This window comes from Sapajus apella, unplaced genomic scaffold (genome assembly GCF_009761245.1).
Source record: "Sapajus apella isolate SASKATOON/1434 unplaced genomic scaffold, GSC_monkey_1.0 scaffold13, whole genome shotgun sequence".
NCBI lineage: Eukaryota > Metazoa > Chordata > Mammalia > Primates > Cebidae > Sapajus > Sapajus apella.
The window spans coordinates 12,707,285-12,729,470 of record NW_022436953.1 but is presented as its reverse complement, the minus strand read 5'-3'; the positions used below and the strand labels follow the sequence as shown (position 1 = coordinate 12,729,470).

General features: G+C 39.5%; 1 long non-coding RNA gene across 1 annotated transcript; it reads left to right on the top strand.

The window, feature by feature from the left end:
- The first annotated feature begins 1,922 nt into the window (after positions 1 to 1,922).
- On the top strand, positions 1,923 to 21,906 carry LOC116553691. Its single transcript, XR_004269868.1, has 3 exons — positions 1,923 to 1,933; positions 17,169 to 17,174; positions 21,813 to 21,906. It is a non-coding gene; the product is annotated as an uncharacterized LOC116553691 (long non-coding RNA).
- The last annotated feature ends 280 nt before the right edge of the window (positions 21,907 to 22,186 follow it).

Here is a 22,186-nt window from a genome sequence, read left to right as displayed (position 1 = left end):
CGTTTAATAATAATGAAATATATGATCTCCTTGGAACAAAACTAAAATTTATTGTACAGTGAAAGAAGAGATCCATTTAATTTGTTTAGCCTTCTTTGTTCATTTTGTGTCTCTTATTAATTCTGCTCAAGGTTATGAATAGTATTGTTAATGTCTGAATAGTTGTGGGACGTGTGATACAGCTGACTCTTCCAATTTTGGAAGATGAGATGCTTATGCAAAATGTGACTTCTCCCCCTTTGCTGTAAGAACATAGTTTTGTTTAACTTTCAAAAGTCAAGAGGAAAACACCTTCCTTTCATGTTATATATGTTCTCCTAATTATCCATGAATTTCAGTACAGTTCTGTTTCTGTCCTTAATGGTTTAGTTTTATCTAATTGTGGTAACGTCACAACACAGATCCTTGATGTTTAACACGTTATTAGTAAGGTTGCAAGATAAAAAACAAAGGTAAATTTGAATTTGATATAAACGACATGTAAACTGTTAGTATAATCATGTCTCATGCAATAGGTAGTACATACTTATACTGAGCACATTTGCTATTTATTTGAAATTCAAATTTAAATGAGCATTACATTTTTTTATTTGCTAAAGCTGCCTGTCATAATTGTTTGGTGATTCCTGTGTAGAGAGAGATGATGAAAGCAGGCTCTATAAGGGTAAGCTTTAAAATCGAAATACACGTTACTTGAACTTCCATTGGTGTGAAAATAATGCAATTTTAAAAAGTATTTATGACTGACATAATAATTGTACATATTTATGAGGCACCAATGTGATGTTTGGATATTTGTATGAACTGTATAATGCTCAAATCAGGGAAATTAGCATACCATTAATTTAAACATGTATTTATTCATTCTCATAGAAGTAGAGAATAGAATAGTGGATACCAGAGGATGGAGATGAGGGGATGGTAAGAGACTGGTCAACCGGTACAAAGCTATAGTTAGGAGGAATATGTTTGTTCTGGTGGTCTATTGCATAGTAGAAGAACTAGAGTTAACAATCATGTATTTTATATATCACATTAATTCACAAAGATGTTTTTAAATGTTTTCGTCAAAATGAAAATGATGCAATTTGAATGGTGCTTTTCAAAAACACTTGAAGTAGGATTTAAAAATTGTGCTTTATATAGGTGTAGTTTTTCATAGACACATAGTTGAAGCTAGAAGTGAATGACAATGACACAATATACTCAGAGTTTGCTGGGTTCCAGAAGAGATTTTTTTTTTTTTGTAGTTATTTTTCTAAGAAAAGTAGAAAAGAAGAAAAGCACATCATTTCAAAAATTTCTTTTGTTAGATTAAAAATAATAATAATATTAGAAGATATCTCCTTTGCGGCCACTCATTGTTGCACATTTATGCCTACACAAGTGCTGGTCTGATTTAAGATAATGCTTATTAGGGTATTTTGATCTTGGAAGTTATCATTTGTCATTTGAGTATTTGCCTGTTCCCACTGCAAATCCCATCCACATGTTGATGAACAGAGTGAAATGTTTCCTGTTTATACTTACCCTCAATTTAAAATTTTTATTGTTTTTTGGGAACAAATGAAAATAACAATTTTCAGAAAACAGTAAGTACAGAATGCTAAAATATCTACGGGGGAGGGGTATATATAAAATATTGAAATAAAGTCTCTAAAAGAAACAGAGCAAATGGTATGGTCCATTTATACTATACCCAGAAGTACCCTCATAAAACTAAAGGCTAAATTTCACAAGCTCTCTCAGAGGGGATATGGGGAACAGAGAAATAATAACAGCTTATGATTATATACCTTCATTAATTTTTATCCTTTTGAAACAGTGCCAGGCAGAAACCATGTTATTTCAATTTGATACCTAGGAAAACTGAGTATACTGAGTGAACAAATGACTTGCCCCAATTAGTAACTTAGCGACGGAGGCAGGAGCTGTGGTTTTTAAGCCCTTATAGAATAAATATAGTATTAAAATCATTTCAAAGCTATAAATCTTCCAGAATGGTGATGGGTCCATTGCAGAAACTGGAAACATTTTGTGATTCATTTCAGAGGACTCTCAGCCCCCTGAAGACCTTGGACTGTGTGTAGAACCCTTCCTCATATGATGATCGTTTTCCAAACTTTTGACTTCCTATGAAGCTTCAAGGGGTGGTAGTTTCAGCCCCTGTACTGCTGCAACGTTCTATTAAAATTAAAATACAAATGGGGATAAAATTCAGGTATTTTTATAGATGTTTAAAAGTATTTATGAAATGGATTATGAATGTTATTCTAACAAAGACTAACATGGTTATGCTCTTGATCTATAATGTCTGGAGCTGTCGCTTGAGATGGGAATTGAAAACCTCCATGTTGCTAATGTCTCGATGCTCTGGCTCCTGAATACAGGGTAGCGGGCCAGCAATAGCTTTTGATAAAGCATTTACCAGGCTACTGTGAATTGAGAAAAATTAGGACAAGTGAATTCTTTATATAAGTAATTTTAGGGTCTACCTGTACTCTGAAATTATATCCTTCCACTGTTTTTCTTTCTTTTTTTGAATAATAAATAGATATTTCTTTTTAATAACGTGGTCATGTTGAAAGGCAATGCAGGGTCAAAAATGCCAGAATCATAGTGTGACTCTATCACCTTATTAAATGGCTGTATTGAACAAAGTATTATTATAGCTTCATCTACTTTTAGATAGCTTATCTGTAAAATGGGAATGATAAATGTACCTTCTTTAAGGCCAATATGCTGCTAAAATAAGTTAATGTATTTAAAAAGCACTTAGAAAAGTATCTGGAATGTATTAAGTCCTCTGTGAAGACTAACTAGTAAATTAAAGTCTCTAATTATATATTTATGTATTTTAAAAGAACATATATATATATTTTTCAATAGCAAAATTGTTTGGAAATCCTAGGTAGATATCCTGAATTATTATGAATTTTATTTTAAATTTTGTTGTCTTTAAGTCCGTGTAGGAGTCATTATTTAAGTGTGCAAAAATAATAAAAGAATGGGGTGATGAGAATGAGAGAAACACAAAGAAGAGAACATAAAGCGTTAACTGGTCATTAGAAAAGAAATCCAGAGAGATACTTTCTTTGCCTACAGGCAGTTGGAGGGACAGGAACAGGCCATTGTGATTGCATTGAGCTTTAGATTTAGTTCATGCAGTGTCAATTTTCTGCCTCTCCCACTGGAATGGCAGCTTTATAAGAACAGCGATCTAGTCTGCTTGGCTGTCAGCTTCATCCCTAGCATTTGGTGCAGTTCATGGGATGGAGTAAACATCCAAATTTTATGCATGCATAATGAGCAAAATTAATTACCAAACACTTTTAGCATAAATTTGTTCTTTCAGGCTCTTTGTTTTCCCTTGGCACTAAGCTTTCCCCAGGAACCACTAGATAAGGGAACAGCCCCTGCACCGGCCAGTGAAAAGTCGCCACTGAGTGGACACTGTTAGAATCTTCTGCTCAGCTTGGCTGCAACAGTGCAAAGAATGGTGCCAGCCAGTTTCTCCCTGCCACAGCTCTTCTCTGCAGAAATTTAGCTTCCAGGGTGACCTAACTGAATAATTTACCAGGCACAGGTAAAGCATTCGAATATGTATATATGTGTAGAAAAGGAAATAGCAAATTTCTACTTTATCTATTTAGTATATTGACAGAGGGCATACATTGGGGGAATGTGTTTCCTAAATACTATTGTTTGTTTCTACACAAAATGACTTAAATTTCAAAATATTTATTGCAATTCCCAAAAACCCTTATTAGTCAGCCCCTTCCTCGTAGCTCTTAGAAACAGGATCTTAAGGTCAGTAGAGATAGAAAGTAGGAATTGGAAAATCAACACTCATGTTTAATTACCACAGGAGAAACATACTAGGCAGGTGAAGGGAAAGATTCTTTTTTCAGCTTTCCATTTAACATCTATTTTATAGGTGATAGAGCTCACGTATAGTGAAGAGGGAGAAGGAAAGTTGATTCTCCCAGGGAATTGGAAAGAAAACCAAGTAACTTTCTCCTTTCCTTCAGCATGTGGTTTCTCCAATTTAAATCAAATTGTTTTTTGAGTACACAGATAGATTATTTGATTTGAAACTTTTAATTTGTATTATTGGTACATATCTGATTTTTCCATTTCCCATTACTCTATATAAATGATGTACACATTAATGAATGTTATTAAAAATAGTTTCATCTTTCAGTAAGTTTGTTGAAGCCATATTCTCCTAAATTTAAGTAAATGTGGTTCGTAGCAGAAGTCTTTGAAATTTTTATTAGCTAAACTCTAGTGTGGCTTTCTAAGGTGAAGGTAATTAGTATATTCATGCTTTCCTAAAGTTACCTGATCCTACCCCTCACTCCTTTTTTTGAGGTTCTTTTCAGGGGATGTGGTTTTCAGGGAACACTTTTGAGACAAGCTAGAATAGATGGATTTGGGCAATTCTTATTTAGAGTTCATAGGCTTGTTGGCAGGTTTCAGCTTACCTGATTAAAGAGTCACTAGCCCACAACACAGAATTCCCCTGAAACACCTTCTGGCTTCCATTTAGCTTTTCAGTGCCAAAAAAATGTCGTGTCCCAGCCTCAGCACTCTCTTAATGGAGATATCCAACTATCTCTCAACTCACCTGCCTTAGGTGAATTACGTTATAAAAACCGAACTTCTTCCTGATAGGTACAGTTTCTGTAATCATCCTACTAATTATAGAGAAGAGAGAGACACAGTGAACCACTAACATTGATAATAAACTACAGAATCATTCAAGCAGGGTTTTAAACCTCATAAAGAAGGTGAGGTGTTGTGAATGTTAAAAAGGTGTCTTAGATACCAAGGCATCAGCTGGACATGATGAACAGGACACTCCTCTGTCCTCTGATTCAGGCTAGTATTTAAGGAACATCTACTCTGTGACAGGCCATGTGCTGAGCACAGACAGGGGTGATATCTCCTTTTTGAGTCCCTAGGATAATATGGTAAGGCAGTACTTACAACTCCTCCTCCCCATTTCTTTTTAAATTAAGCCGTTTGTGCCTTAGAATAGGTAAATAAATACCCCAGTCATGAAGTTTATAGATGGCAGAGTTGGGAATGATACACAGGGATTCTGGTTCTAAAGCAGCCTCCTTCAGCCTTCCCACCACGCCCTCTCCAAACCCAATTGGCCCTTCCTGTTAGAAGGAACATCGGAGTAGCACAGATAAAAATAAGTGCTGAAAAAAGTAAGTAAATTGCTTCACTGAACCACGATTTGTCCTCCTGTAGCACTAAAGAGGTCTCCCCTCTACTTTCCATTGTATAAATAGACCACAGTTGGTTTATCCATTTTCCTCTTGATGGGAATTTGTTTTGTGGTTGTTATGAATAAAGGTGCTATAAATATTCATGCACAGGCCTTTTAAATAAACTGCCAGATTATTTTCCAAAGTGATTTTATCTTTTATATTGCCACCAACAATGTAAGAAAGTTGCCCTGTGGTTAGAAAGTGGGGCCAGGGAAAGGATTCCTATGAACGGGCAGGGGCTTGCATGATTAAAATCCCCTAGGTGGTGGTAAGAGCATAGATATTTTCTTTTCTTTTTGCCAAAGACGGTGTACCCAGGCTTTCTTATTAGTTTGCCCTGACGTGGGGCAGAATAGGAGGGATGGGTAAGAGTTAAAATTTGTTAGCCATTGGCTTGGTACAGTGGCTCATGCCTGTAATCCCAAAGCTTTGGGAGGCTGAGGTGAGCAGATCACAAGGTCAGGAGATCTAGACCATCCTGGCTAACACGGTGAAATGCTGTCTGTACTAAAAATACAAAAAATTATCCAGGCGTGGTGGCATGCACCTGTAGTCCCAGTTTCTTGGGAGGCTGAGGCAGGAGAATTGCTTGAACCCGGGAGGCAGAGGTTGTAGTGAGCCAAGATCGTGCCACTGCACTCCAACCCGGGGGATAGAGTGAGACTCTGCCCACCCCTCAAAAAATTCTGGTTTGTGGTCAGACATAAATGCAAAATTACTCTGAAAACATGATCATCAAACCCCTATATCTCTAGTAAATCATCCTTTGCCCCACCAAGTTGTAGGAGTATGACTTTCCTTTAGACATTGTATCTAAAGATGGTTATTTTATTTGGCTGCTAATTACGAGACTCTAAAGCAAGCAACAGAGGTTAATGTCCTTCCAAGATTTCCCAGTGATTGCTGGTAAATGTCCATACGTTTGATGTTCAGCTTTCACAATGTGATCCTTGCTCTTCCCTACAGTTTTAGCCCCTGGAATCTCTACCCCAGGTGTTCGGAATTGCAGTCCCATGTTTCTGCTCACTGCTGCCAATGAGGCCCTTTTTACTGTGCCCTGATCATCCTTGACTGCAGCAGACAGAAACATCAATTTTACAGTGTCTCATCATTTTGGCATTTTTGGTTTCTGTATCTGGATTTTCATGGAATATGAGAATTTTAAGGGCAAAGACAGGTTTAATGCTCCTTTATATCTTAAAAAGCAAACAGAGAGCAGACCTATAGCAAATTCTTCAAAGGGATGAGTAAGTAAAAGAAGGGATAAATATTGATTTTGCAATGTTACTGATAATGGCAAACACAAAATTACATTACTGACATCTATGAGGAAAATATGTTTGCCTATTGATGAAGCAAAGGAAAGGTTTCTGCCCAGAAACTGAAAATGTTGATGCTATCATTTTGTCAGAAATGACTTTTTTTCCTTTGTTTGGGAAGAAAGCAAAAATTTTGAGCAAATGGCTGTGGAGCTTCAGCCTTTTAAATTCCATCCGTGGGAGTCAGAAATGGTCTAGGAGTCTGGTTAAATCTGCAGTAAAAGTCCAATCATGTATTTGTAGTTGAGGGCTGGAAACTTACTGGGACCCAACAGGTTCTTTTTTATTTTTAATATTGTACTTTAGGTTCTGGGGTACATGTGCAGATCACGCAGGATTGTTGCATAGGTACACACATGGCAATGTGGTTGACTGCCTCCATTCCCCTGCCAACTACATCTGGCATTTCTCCACATATTATCCCTCCCCAACCTCTCCACCCACGCCACTGTCCCTCCCTTGGCCCTCACCAAGAGACCCCAGTGTGTGATGCTCCCCTCCCTTTGTCCTTGTGTTCTCATTATTCAACAACTGCCTATGAGTGAGAACATGCGGTGTTTGATTTTCTGTTCTTGTGTCAGTTTGCTGAGAATGATGGTTCCCAGATTCATCCATGTCCCTACAAAGTACACAAACTCATCGTTTTTTATGGATGCATCGTATTCCATGGTGTACATGTGCCACATTTTCCTTGTCCAGTCTATCATCAATGGGCATTTGGATTGGTTCCAGGTCTTTGCTATTGTAAACAGCACTGCTATGAACATACTTGTGCATGTGTCTTTATAATAGAATTATTTATAATCCTTTGGATATATACCCAGTAATGGGATTACTGGGTCAAATGGAATTTCTATTTCTAGGTCCTTGAGGAATGGCCACACTGTCTTTCACAATGGTTGAACTAGCTTACACTCCCACCAACAGTGTAAAAGTGTTCCTATTTCTCCACATCCTCTCCAGCATCTGTTGTCTCCAGATTTGTTAATGATTGCCATTCTAACTGGAGTGAGCTGGTATCTCAGTGTGGTTTTGATTTGCATTTCTCTAATAATCAGTGATGATGAGCATTTTTTTCATATGTTTGTTGGCCTCATATATATCTTCTTTTGAAAAGTGTCTGTTCATGTCTTTTGTACGCTTTTGAATGGGTTTGTTTGATTTTTTTCTTGTAAATCTGTTTCAGTTCTTTGTAGATTCTGGTTATCAGCCCTTTGTCAGATGGGTAGATTGCAAAAATTTTTTCCCATTCTGTTGGTTGCCGCCTCACTCTAATGGTTGTTTCTTTTGCTGTACAGAAGCTGTGGAGTTTAATTAGGTCCCATTTGTCTATTTTGGCTTTTGTTGCCAATGTTTTTGATGATTTAGTCATGAAGTCCTTGCCTATGCCTATGTCCTGAATGCTTTTGCCTAGGTTTTCTTCTTGGGTTTTTATGGTGTTAGGTCTCATGTTTATGTCCTTAATCCAACTGGAATTAATTTTAGTGTAAGGTGTCAGGAAGGGGTCCAGTTTCTGCTTTCTACACATGGCTAGCCAGTTTTCCCAATACCATTTATTAAACATGGAATCATTTCCCCATTGCTTGTTTTGCCAGGTTTGTCAAAGAGCAGATGGTTGTAGATGTGTGGCATTGCCTCTGAAGCCTCTGTTCTGTTCCATTGGTCTATATCTCTGTTTTAGCACCAGTACTATGCTGTTTTGATTACTGTAGCCTTGTAGTATAGTTTGAAATCGGGTAGTGTGATGCCTCCGGCTTTGTTCTTTTTGCTTAGGATTGTCTTGGCTATGCAGGCTCCCTTTTGGTTCCATATGAAGTTTAAGGTGATTTTTTCCAGTTCTGTGAATAAGGTCATTGGTAGCTTGATAGGGATAGCATTGAATCTATAAATTACTTAGGGCAGTATGGCCATTTTCATGATATTGATTCTTCCTAACATGAGCATGGAATGTTTCTCCATTTGTTTGTGCCCTCTCATATCCCTGAGCAGTGATTTGTAGTTCTCCTTGAAGAGGTCCTTTACATCCTTTATTAGTTGTATTCCTAGATATTTTATTCTCTTTGTAGCCATTGGGAATGGTAGTTTGTTCTTGATTTGGCTCACTTGAAGTCTGTTATTGATGTATAGGAACGCTTGTGATTTCTGCACAATGATTGTGTATCCTGAGACTTTGCTGAAGTTGCTTATCAGTTTAAGGAGATTTTGGGCTGAGATGATAGGATCTTCTAAATATAGAATCATGTCATCTGCAAATAGACAATTTGACATCCTCTGTAATTGAATACCCTTTATTTCTTTTCTTGCCTAATTGCTCTGGCTAGAACTTCCAATACTATATTGAATAGGAGTGGTGAGAGAGGGCATCCTTGTCTAGTGCTGGATTTCAAAGGGAATGTTTCCAGTTTTTGCCCATTCAGTAAGATATTGGCTGTAGGTTTGTCATAAATAGCTTTTATTATTTTGAGATATGTTCCTTCGATACCTAGTTTATTGAGAGTTTTTAACATAAAAGGCTGTTGAATTTTGTCGAGGCCTTCTCTGCATCTATTGAGACAATCATATGGTTTTTGTCTTTGGTTCTGTTTATGTGGTGGATTACATTTATAGACTTGAATATGTTGAACCAGCCTTGCATCCCCGGAATGAAGCCTACTTGAACGTGATGGATAAGCTTTTTGATGTGCTGTTGCAATCAGTTTGCAAGTATTTTATTGAAGATTTTTGCATTGTGTTCATCATGGATATTGGCCTGAAGTTTTCTTTTTTTGTTGAGTCTCTGCCAGGTTTTGGCTTGAGGATGATGTTGGTCTCATAAAATGATTTGGGAAGGATTCTCTCTTTTTGTACTATTTGGAATAGTTTCAGAAGGAATGGTACCAGCTCCTCTTTGTACATCTGGTAGAATTCAGCTCAGCGCGTCTGGACCTGGACTTTTTTTGGCTATTAATTGCTGCCTCAACTTCAGCCCTTGTTATTGGTCTGTTCAAGGTTTCAACTTCTTCCTGGTTTAGGCTTGGGAGGGTGCAAGTGTTCAGGAATTTATCCATTTCTTCCAGGTTTACTGGTTTATGTTCATAGAGTTGTTTGTAGTAATCTCTGATTGTAGTTTGTATTTCTGTGGAGTCAGTGGTGATATCCCCTTTATCAAGTTTTATTGCATCTATTTGATTCTTCTCCCTTTTCTTTTTTATTAATCTGGCTAGTGGTCTGTCTATTTTGTTGATCTTTTCAAAAAACCAGCTCCTGGATTCATTGATTTTTTGAAGGGTTTTTTGTGTCTCTATCTCCGTCAGTTTGGCTCTGATCTTTGTTATTTCTTGTCTTCTGCTAGCTTTTGTATTTTTTTGATCTTGCTCCTCTAGCTCTTTCAATTTTGATGATAGGGTGTTGATTTTAGATTTTCCTCACTTCTCTGGTGGACATTTATTGCTATAAATTTCCCTCTAGACACTGCTTTAAATATGTCCCAGAGATTCTGGTACGTTGTATCTTGGTTCTCATTGGTTTCAAAGAACGTCTTTATTTCTGCCTTCATTTCATTGTTTATCCCGTCGACATCCATAAAGTTGTGTGGCTCTGAGTTAGTTTCTTAATTCTCAGTTCTGCTTTGATTGCACTGTGGTCTGAGAGACTGTTTGTTACGATTTCCATTCTTTTGCATTTGCTGAGGAGTGATTTACTTCCAATAATGTGGCCAATTTTAGAGTAGGTGCCATGTGGTGTAGAGAAGAATGTTTATTCTGTGGATTTGGGGTGGAGATTTCTGTAGCTGTCTATTAGGTCCTCTTGGTCTAGATCTGAGTTCAAGTCCTGGATACCCTTGTTAATTTTCTGTCTCATTGATCTGTCTAATATTGACAGTGGAGTGTTAAAGTCTTCCACTATTGTTGTGTGGGAGTCTAAGTCTCTTTATAGGTTGTTAAGAACTTGCTTTATCTACCTGGGTGCTCCTGTATTGGGTGCATATATATTTAGGATCGTTAGTTCTTCTTGATGCATTGATATATTTAGGATCGTTAGTTCTTCTTGATGCATTGATACCTTTACCATTTTGTAATACCCTTCTTTGTCCCTTTTGATCTTTGTTGGTTTAACGTCCATTTTATGAGACTAGGATTGCAACTCCTTCTTTTTTTTTTTTGCTGTCCATTTGCTTGATAAATCTTCCTCCATCCGTTTATTTTTAGCCTATATGTGTCCTTGCATGTGAGATGGGTTTCCTGAATACAGCACACCAATGGGTTTTGAATTTTTATCTAATTTGCCAGTCTGTGTCTTTTGATTGTGGCATTTAGTCCATTTACATTTAAGGTTAATATTGTTATGTGTGAATTTGATCCTGCCATTTGATGCTAGCTGGATGTTTTGCCTGTTAGTTGACAAATTTTCTTCATTGTGTTGATGGTCTTTACCATTTGGTGCATTTGGTACTGGTTGTTCCTTTCCTTGTTTAGTGCTTCTTTCAGGAGCTCTTGTAAGGCAGGCCTCATGGTGATGAAACCTCTTAGCAATTGCTTGTCCATATAGGATTTTCTTTCTCCTTCACTTATGAAGCTTAGTTTGGCTGGATATGAAATTCTAGGTTGAAAGTTCTTTCTTTAAGGATGTTGAAAGTTGGCCCCCACTCTCTTCTGGCTTGTACGGTTTATGCCAAGAGATTCGCTGTGAGTCTGATGAGCTTCCCTTTGTGGATAACCCGACATTTCTCTCTTGCTGCCCTTAGCTTTTTTTCCTTCATTTCAACCCTTGTGAATCTGATGATTATGTGCCTTGGGGTTGCTCTTCTTGAGGAATATCTTTGTGGTATTCTCTGTATTTCCTGGACTTGAATGTTGGCCTGCCTTGCTGGGTTGGGGAAGTTTTCCTGGATAATATCCTGAAGAATGTTTTCCAGCTTTGGATTAATTTTCTCTGTCACATTCAGGTACACCTGTCAAATGTAGATTAGGTCTTTTCACATAATCCCACATTTCTTGGAGGCTTTGTTCATTTCTTTTCACTGGTTTTTTCTTTTTTTCTCCTTTCTTGCCTTCTCATTTTATTTCACTGAGTTGATCTTCAATCTCTGATATCTTTTCTTCTGCTTGGTCAATTTGGCTGTTGAAACTTGTGTATGATTCACAAAGTTCTCATGCTGTGTTTTTTAGCTCCATCAAGTTGTTTATATTCTTCTCTAAGCTGTTTATTCTAGTTAGCATCTGATCTATCCTTTTTTCTAGGGTCTTAGTTTCTTTGCATTGGGTTAGCACATGTTCTTTTAGCTCTGAGAAGTTTATTATTACCCACCTTCTGAAGCCTGTTTCTATCAATTCATCAGATTCATTCTCCATCCATATTTGATCCCTAGCTGGTGAGGAGTTGTGATCCCTTGGAGGAGGAGAGCCATTCTGGATTTTGGTGTTTTCATCCTTTTTGCACTGGTTTCTTCCCATCTTAGTGGTTTTATCTACCTGTTGTCTTTGTAGTTGGTGACTTTTGGATGGGGTCTCTGAGAGGATGTCCTTTTTGTTGATGTTGAGGGTATTTCTTTCTGCTTCTTAGTTTTCCTTCTAACAGTCAGGCTCCTCTGCTTCAGGGCCACTGGAAGTCCACTCCAGACTCTGCTCACCTGGGGATCACCCATGCGGGCTGCAGAACAGCAAGGGTTGCTGCCAGTTTCTTCCTCTGCTATCCTTTTCCCAGAAGGGTACCTGCCAGTTGTTGGCTTGAGCTCTCCTTAATGAGGTGTCTCTTTGTGTATACGGGGATTGGTGAGTTGCTTGAGGAGACAGTCTGTCCCTTATAGGAGCTCAAGTGCTGTGCTGGGAGCTCTGTTGTTCTGTGCTGAGCTGCTGGGCAGGTACCTTTAAGTCTGCTGCAGCTGAACTCATAACTGCCTCCTTTCCCAGGTGCTCTGTCCTAGGAAGGTTGGCTTTATTTATAAGTTCCTGTGATGCTGCTGCCTGTTTTCATAGATGCCCCGCCCTTCACAGAGTAGTCTAGTCACAGTCTGCCAGCAGAGGTGTTGCTGAGCTGCTGCAGGCTCTGCCCAGCTGCTGTGTGAACTGCCTTGGTGGTGGCGGACTGCCTCAGTAGTGGGGGACGCCCTTCCCCCTACTGAGCTGGACTGTCCTGGGTCCAGCTGCGCTTGCTGCAAAACTCTCAGTCCCAAGCATTTCAGTTTGCTTGTTTTGTGGGGGTGTACCTGCCAAGCCAGATTGCCTGGCTACCTGTCTCAGCCCCCTCCCTTTCAGTTCAATGGGCAACTCTGTCTCCCAGGCATTCCAGGTGCCAGTTGAAATGGCTGCCCAGACTTGTGTGAGTTTCTGTGCAGCTGAGCTGGCACTGGCTGAAACTGCCACACTGAAAACTCACGGCACTTTTTGGCCTGGGAATCTCCTGGTCTGTGGGCAGTGAAAACTTGTTTGGAAATGCGGTGAGCACTCACCCTCTGCGCTTTTCTCGCTGGAGCTGTTCCTATTTGGCCATCTTGGATCTCAAAATTGACCCAACGGGTTCTTACAGGTAAGTGGAGGGGAGGTTCTCAATGGGTCACATTATGGAGTTTTGGAGCATGTAAATGTTCCTTGACCTCCTGCATGCAATATGATGATTCACTGTGGGAAGAGTTTAATCAAAGTAGATTTTATGGATTTTTGTTTATTGGTAAGAGTGCTTTAAAAAAGAGAAAAAATGATGAGCTGAATAAGAAATCTACATGTTTAATAGTATGGCTTTCTCTCCTCAGAGTCTTGGGAGGGAAAGTAAGCCCTTTGTAAGTTTTTTTTTCCCAAACAATGAAATAACATAAAACACAAAAGAAATACTATTGAATTGCCTGTGCTGTCATCTAGAGAAAAAATAGATGTAAATGATGAAGGAAAGCCTTATTAATTCTTGCACCACCTTCGCCTGGGTCATCTGTGTGAACAGTATGCTCAAGGACAAACCCTAGCAATGAAGACTGTGTGCAAATGTTGGCAAACATAGAAAGTGGAAAGAGGGAGGAGGAAATTATACAAAAGAGAGTATTGGCAGGAATTATTTTTGGTTGGTGAGAGTGTAGATATTTTCTTTTTGCCTATTTTACATTCAATTTTCTATGTATTACAGTGATGGTAAATTACTTGTGTAAATGTAAAAAGTTAAATTTTATCAATAAAGATATTTAAATAAAAAATCATAGTCCCTACCTCCCCTCAAATATTTTTATACATATATTTTTTTTTTTTTTTCCCTATTAGGCAAGAAAATAAAAAAAGAAAAAAAAAACAAAAAACAAAACGGAAGCCTCCAGAACAAGGAAGACATAAAATTAAATATTTGAAAAACATAAATGAAATTATTGTGGCTTTTCACTGTGGTGACATGTGCTGTGTCATTTTAGGATTACTTTAACATGTGTTGATTAAAAATAAATTGGTATAATTATGTTTAAATGATTCCAGTGTCTGTTGGTTACTCCGCAGTCTTCACATCTACATAATATTAGCAGGAAGAACTAATCTTTTGGTACAAGCTACACGAAATAATTCCGCCTCTCTGACTCACACACACCTAGGAATTTCCACTTGGAGCATAAATTAGATGACTTTTTCATTGTTATGTAATGTCTTACTTCCGTCATTGCTTGTAGGGCCCTAGTAAAGAGAAAATCTTATTAATACTGACGTGATGGAAGAAAAATGTTAACAAGCAGAAATAGTTCTTTATAGTCGCTAGGTTTGAATGTACTGGAAGACACACAGTATGTTACGTGTTGGCAAAATTGTATTACAAGGCCAATCAATATCTATGGAGTTTTGTTAGTGAATAATTAGTAAAATTAATGCTGACTGTTCTTGAATACCATGGCTATATAAGAAAATAAAGAAATAGATCATGGGAGGCTAATGGGTCAGTTAATTTATTTCTTAATTAAGGCTGACACTTTGAGTAGAGAAATCTGTATGCAATCTACTTTTTTTTTTTTAATAAATGCATATACTATCTCATTAGGGCAGTGGTTTTATAACAATAGCAAAATGGTAATCACACTCAATTGCAACCTGTATGCCCCAAATGAACCCAACAAGAAGATTTTTTAAATTCAAAGAAGCTGAAGATTAGGCCTTGTGGGGTGGGGGATGAAGGGTGCATGAAGTGGTCACAGCAAAGAACAACGTATTGCCTTGTAATCATGGGTTAACAATGATGGCAAAGGTTCTGATTGGTTGGTTTGTTCCCTGAATCCTTCTAGTAATAAAGCTATTCAGAAATGTGTGGTTGTTTCCCAGCAACAAGTGTGTACAGCAAACTAACTACCATCCAGATTGCAGATGCATAATAAAGTGTGTTGCCCCCAACTTTAGACACTGTGCAACTCACAGTGCTATAGGGGCTGAAGGGGAGATTCCAGTGAACTTCTGGTGCTGTAATTGTAAGATTTAAAAGCTCCAGTTTTTATATTACAGAAGAGTGGTCTTTATTTTCAACTGAACAGCTGCTCTGTTATATATCAGCATCCTCATTAGTGAAGGCAGTGATGGATACAGATCCGATCAATCACAGAATCAATCAGCATGTGTTTATTAGATACCAACTATTTTCCCCAGCTGTGAGTTAGAAACTCTACTTCTGTTTCTTATGTTGATGGAAATTCATGGAGATATCAGTACTATGTGGAAAGCACACTAGACCTTATATGAACATTAAATTTATTCTTGAATCACAAAGGCTGTTCTGCCCATTATTAATTGCCTAGGCTATGATATGTTTTACCCTCTTTACTGGGGATCTCTTTTATTTGATAATTGTGGCTTGAAAAGGCTAGAGAAGTCTGAAGTTTATATGTACCGTGTGCTAACCAATTGCACCACTGGAGCCACTGATGTGTGAATTTTAGTCACCATAAAGAGCTTGGACTCTCGAATCAGACATAGAAAGAAATCCCAGCTTATCAGCTGTATGACATTGGTGGAGAGTCCAGAAGGAAGAGGATGCTCTTTCCAAACAAAACAGAAAAGAGAGAAATGTCATTGGCCACATCTAACAAGATATAAATTTAACATTTGTGCTTTCTGTATTTTGTTTTGAAAGTGTTTCAAAGAAGAACTCAAGAAAAAAAGTTCAGTTTAGTCAAATGATCGGTGTTTGGAGGCTGGGTTTAAAATTGCTTTGTAGCTGGACATGGTGGCTCATGCCTGGAATCCCAGCACTTTGGGAGGCCGAGGCGGGCAGATTACCTGAGGTCAGGGGTTTGAGATCAACCTGGCCAACATGATGAAACGCTGACTCTACTAAAATAACAAAAATTAGCCAAGCGTGGTGGCGCATGCCTATAATCTCACTATTCAGGAGTCTGAGGCAGGAGAATCGCTTGAACCCAGGAGGCGTTGGGCAATGAGCTGAGATTGAGCCACTGCACTCCATTCTGGGCAACAGAGTGAGACTGTGTTTCAAAATAATAATAACAAAATAAAAAATAAAATTGCTTTGCTTGCAAGTGGGTAACTGTATGTGAGAGCAATGCTGTTCAAAAGGCTCAGCTTATGAACTGGCTCAGTTTCCATGTGACTTGTCTTTGTGAAAACTGTCATTTATTGAACACTTAATGCATTTTCCCCTTTCAGACCTGTGGGATGAGAAACATTAGCTTGATTATATTAATAAGAAGGGAGAATTCAGCCATTTATTTAAGGATACTTAGCTAATAAGTGAATAATTGAAAATTGAACTCAGACCTGGCTGCCTCCAAAATTTCAGGTTTAGAGATTTGAATGACCTAATCATTGGATTTCCATGGTTTGAATATCACTTTCCACTTATTTGTGTCTGCTCCAGGAAATCTCTGCTTCGTGCTCCTCCCACTGTGCATGACCTGTTTTCACACTTCCCTGCTGTCTCTCAGTGTTTGAAAAAAGCAGCCAATTACAGCAGTGTGTGGCCAGCATTTACTACAGCGTTTACTACAAATGGTGCTGGTGGCTCTTTGAATAGAAGAGAGTTGCTCCCACTGATTTGTGACTCTGAAGTTGTGATTCATCTGGGGCTAATGAGACAGAGAAGATCAGATCTCTGCTGCGGTGTGACCAGGCAATAGCAGAACTGGAGACGTGCTGTGCCTCCACCGTAGTGAATTCTGTCCTTCCTTCAATCAGAAAGAAGGAAATGTGGAATTATCACAGGGATTGTGACATAGCTGCTAACCTTCTCTCAGCAGTGCTGGTGTAAAAACCTGGGAACTTGGTATTATTCTAACAATAGGCACTAGGAATCCATTTACGGAGAGAAATACTATGTGGAAAATCAAGTGTTTGATGTGGTGGGTAGAACCCAAGGACTTCAGAGAAACGCATGAGTGCCTCTGCAGGGACATGGAGAGAACCCAGTGGCCCTAGGAGGGAGAAGGCTAACAACAGAAGGAATGGGAGAGATGAGCTGGAGAGTAGATTTGGGGCTGGGCCTTGAATGATGAGATTGCAAAAAGGTTATTTGGAGAGGGGAAATTGGCCACTTTGTTGGCTCGATGGTGTGTGAAGTGACACCCACTCTATAAAGTCACACGTTTCATGTGAGTTTGGAGTGCGGGTGGGAGGCTGATGAGAAATCAGTGAAGGGACTGGATTTCAAGTCTAGGTCAATGTGGAGAATAATAGAGACCCTGAATGAGGCATCTGGAGCCCAAAAGGCAGGGGAGGCCACAAGAACAATGGCTGCCTATTTATTCTCAGAAATACTGAGGAGGGCTGTGGACTCTCACAAGCCACGGAGTTACGTGCATGTGTGGTGTGTTGAGGACAGTATGCTCTGTCACAAGCCATTTTTCTAAGATCTTGAAACCTGAGGTGCCAGCTCACACCTTGTTTGCACTTTTTTTCTTTATATCCCCACAATTGGGTGGTGGAAGCCTAATAATTCATATGATTAAAAGCATGGGCTTTCCAGAAAGAGATGACACATTATGAAAAAGAGAAGGAATGTTAGTTTGCTTACAAGGACCACCTAGGAAACTTAGTCCCACCAATAACCACCTCTGGCTGTGCGCTGTGGTTTGGATATTTGTCCCCTCAAGTTTCACTTTGAAATGTAATCCATAATGTTGGAGGCAGGGCCTGTTAGAAGGTGATTGGGTCATGCGGGCGGATCTCTCATGGCTTGGTGCTATCCTCGTGATAGTGAGTTCACGTAAGATCTGGTTGTTTAAAATTATATGGCACCTCCCCATAATTCTCTCTCTCTCTCTTGCTTCTGCTCCCACTATGTGAGACCCCTGCCCTGACTTCATCTTCTGCCATGATTGGAAGTTTTCTGACGCCCCTCAGAAGCCAAGCAGATGCTAGTGCCATGTTTCCAGTACATCCTGCAAAATAGTGAGTAAATTAAACCTCTTTTCTTTATTACCCTAGCCTCAGATCTTTCTTTATAGCAATGCATGAATGGCCTGATACACAATGTCATGCATAGATGATATCTGTCTACTGCCAAGTGATGTGCAGGGAGAACTGTCACTCAACTTCCAGATTCTAGGAAGGATGGCCTGCACACACTCTGGGCTCTGAGCTCAACATGGAGATGAGTTGGTTAGTCCATCCCTGCCTTGATCCTTGCTCAGAATAGGCACAGTGTTCCCCTTAGAACAGATGCCAAAGCAGGACTGGTGAGAGGTGGTGGTCAGGACTGTAACGGGTTGCAAGGGCTCCTTTGAAGATCCCAGTAAGTGAAAAAAAGCTAGGAGTATGTAATCCAGGGTTGTTCCAGAAGGAAATAAGTTCCTCTGACCTTCCTATACTATTTGTCCTGGCATATATCTGCAAATTTCAATTTATAGGGTCATTGTTTCTCTGCCTCAGGGGAGACTTCCAAGAAAAAAGAAGGCAACAAGGATGTGGGAGCATGACAAGATTAGGAAAGTGAATTTTCACAGAAATCCACAGTAGACCTCCCTTATTTCATTGGTCAACGCTGTGTCACATGATGTATTTGCAGCAAAAGATATTGGGGAATGTAGTTTTCCTTTGGGTATCTATTATACATAGTTTCTCTGAACACAGGAATGAGGTGATTATATGCAAAGAATTGAGGATTAGAAGAATTTTAGGAGCAGGAGTGCTCAGAAAATGGATAACCTTTATCTTGGATGGCTGATCACTTGAGACCATGCTTGTTGTCTGACTTTCAGCAGTGTGGTGTTCACTGGAGGGATTGTCACTAATCTACTAGTATAGGTTTGAAACTGGTCTGGGGATAAGTATAGCATAACCAGTGTTTTACTGCAGGATAGGATCATTTTATTTGTTTTGCCTGTAAAGAAAACCGTCCTCTTAGTCGGAAAGAAAGAAAAAAATAGATATTATGTTGGCAACTGGCTATATCTGCCACATCTGCTGTGGCTTCATGCCGATAATATCCTGCTTTAAAGAAAATCAAATCTGTGAAACAAAAAGTACACATTCATTCATATACATTTACCTATTTATTTGCATTTACCTATTTATTCACTTACTAAAGCTTGATTAAAAATTTATAATATTAGTACTGGCAATTCAAAGATAAGTCATATCTTGTCTGCGAGTCACTCATTCTCAGTGGAAAGAAATGGAAAATGAACATCTGTAGCAATGAGATAGATGCTACGAGAGACAGAACCAGAGGACACAACCATAGAGTATGAGAGAAGGGCTGTTACCTCTCCTAGGGGGCTCAGGGTTGGCTTGTTAGAGAAGAGGATTTGTGACAAAGCAGTTAGATGATGACTCTTGTACAGATTATTTCATATGCTTTGTTGATTAAAGAGTAGTTGTATCGTTCATTGACTGCACTACCTGGGAGTAAATAGGTGCCAAACTGATAGGAGTGATCTGAGAATCATATGAGCTAAAATATGACATAGAATAGGACTCAATAAAAGTTGATTGAAGGAACACCCGCACACGGAGACTATTTGCTTTACAGATGAGAAGATTGAGGCTCAGGAGGTGCAAGACTTGCCAGTGGTCCCACATTCAGTAAATAACAGGCTTCAGCTTTAATCCCAAGGCCCACATGCTTTATTCATACTTTGCCTCAAGCTTTGGGTTAAAAAAAAATTCAAGTAGAATTATGCAGATTCTGTGAAGAAGGACAGAATTCTACCTGAAAATTCATCAGCTAGATGGAATGTAGCATGTACCACTCTTCACCTCCCACTGAAATGACTTAGCAGCGTAAGTTCTTATTTCCAATAGACAATGATTGAGCACCTACCACAAAGAAAGTACCATTTTAAGCAACGTGAAAGGCATAAAAATGAGTTACACACAATGCTATCACTTGATATGCAAATTTCTATTCTTTGCCTTTAGGATTTTGGAGCAAGGCCCAACTATCTTCTTCAGATAACTACTATCCTTCTAAGAGACAGCTCTTGGCCTGTTACTGGGCTTTGGTGGAAACTGAACATTTGACTATGGGTCATCAAGTCACCATATTGCGTATTATGAACTGGGCACTTTCTGACCTATTAGCCATAAAGTGAGCATGCTCAGCAGCATTCTGTCATCAATGGAAGTGGTATATACGTGATCAGGCTTGAGCAGGTCCTGATGGCACAAGTAAGTTACCTGAGGAAGTGGCTCAAATGCCCATGGTCTCCACTCCTGCCGCCCTGCCTTCTCTTCCCCAGCCTGCACTGATGGCCTCATGGGAAGTCTCCTATGATCAGTTGACAGAGGAAGTGAAGACTAGGGCCTGGTTTGCAGTTGGTTCTGCACAATATGCAGGCATCACCAGAAAGTGGAGTGCTGAGGCACTTCAGCCCCTTTCTAGGACATCCCTGAAGGACAGAGGTGAAGGGAATCTTCCCAGTGGGCAGAACTTCGAGCAGTGCACCTGGTTGTGCACTTTGCCTGGAAGGAGAAATGACCAGATGTGTGATTATATACTGATCTGTGGACTCTAGCCAATGGTTTGCCTGGATGGTCAGCGATTTGAAAAAAGCATAATTGAAAAATTGGTGACAAAGAAATTTGGGGAAAAGCTATATGGACGGACCTCTCTGAGTTGTCAAAAACTGTGAAGATATTTGTATCCCATGTGAGTACTCACCAACAGGTGACCTTAGCAGAGGAATTTAGTAATCAAGTGGATATGTTGACCAGTTCTGTGGACACCACCCAGCCTCTTTTTTCAGCCACCACTGTCATTGCACAATAGGCCCATGAACAAAGTGGCCATGGTGGCAGGGATGGAGGTTATGCATAGGCTCAGCAACATGGACTTCCACTCACCAAGGCTGACCTGGCTACGGCCACTGCGGAATGCCCAATTTGCCAGCAGCAAAAACCACACTGAGTCCTCGATATGGAAGCATTCCTCAGGATGAGCAGCCAGCTACCTGGTGGCAGATGGATTACATTAGACCTCTTTTATTATGGAATGGGCAGAGGTTTGTCCTCGCTGGAACAGATACTTACTCCAGACCTATCCTGTACACAATGTTTCTGCCAAGACTACAGAAACCAATGTTTCTGTGGACCCACGGAATGCCTTATCCACCATCATGGTATTCCACACAGCATTGCCTCTGACCAAGGCATTCACTTTATGGCTAAAGAAATGCAGCAGTGGGCTCATGCTCAATGGAATTCACTGGTCTTACCATGTTCCCCATCATCCTGAAGCAGCTAGATTGTTAGAACAGTGGAATGCCCTTTTGAAGTCACAATTACAATGCCAACTAAGTGACAGTACTTTGAAGGACTAGGGTAAATTTCTTCAGAAGGCTGTGTATGTTCTGAATCAGAGTCCAAAATAGGGTACTATTTCTCTTACAGCTAGGATTCTCGGGTACAGGAATCAAGGGATGGAAGTGGAAGTGGTACCACTCACCATCACCCTCAGTGATCCACTAGCAAAATTTTTGCTTCCTGTTCCCGTGACATTACGGTCTGCTGGCCTAGAGGGCGGAATGCTGCCACAGCAGACACAAGAATGATTCCATTAAACTGGAAGTTAAGGTTGCTGCCTGGACACTTTGGGCTCCTCTTACCTTTAAGTTAACAGGCTAAGAAGGGAGTTACAGTGTTGGCTGGGTTGACTGATTTGGACTATCAACATGAAATCAGTCTACCACTCCATAATGTTGGTAAGGAAGAGTATGCATAGAGTACAGCGGATGCTTTAGGCTGTCTCTTAGTAATACCAAGTCCTGTGATTCAGGTCAATGGGAAACTATAACAGCCCAGTTCAGGCTAGACTATAAATGGTCCAGACCCCTCAGGAATGAAGATTTGGGGCACTCCACCAGGAAAAAAAAATCACAGCCTGCTGAGGTGCTTGCTGAAGGGAAAGGGAAAACAGAATGGGTAGTAGAAGATACCAGCTACAACCACACGACCAGGTGTAGAAACAAGGACTGTAACTGTCACGAGTATTTCCTCCTTCTTTTGTTAAAAACATGTTTGTTCATGTATACATTTGTACTAAGAAAATATCTTCATTTTATTTCCTTTTCCTTTATCATGTGACATAAGATTTATTGACTTTATATCAGAATTTAAGTATTGTTAACTTTATGTAATAGTATTTTGGTTGAGGATTGATGCATTTCTGGTTATAGGAAGGATACTTGCATTATGTTAGGAA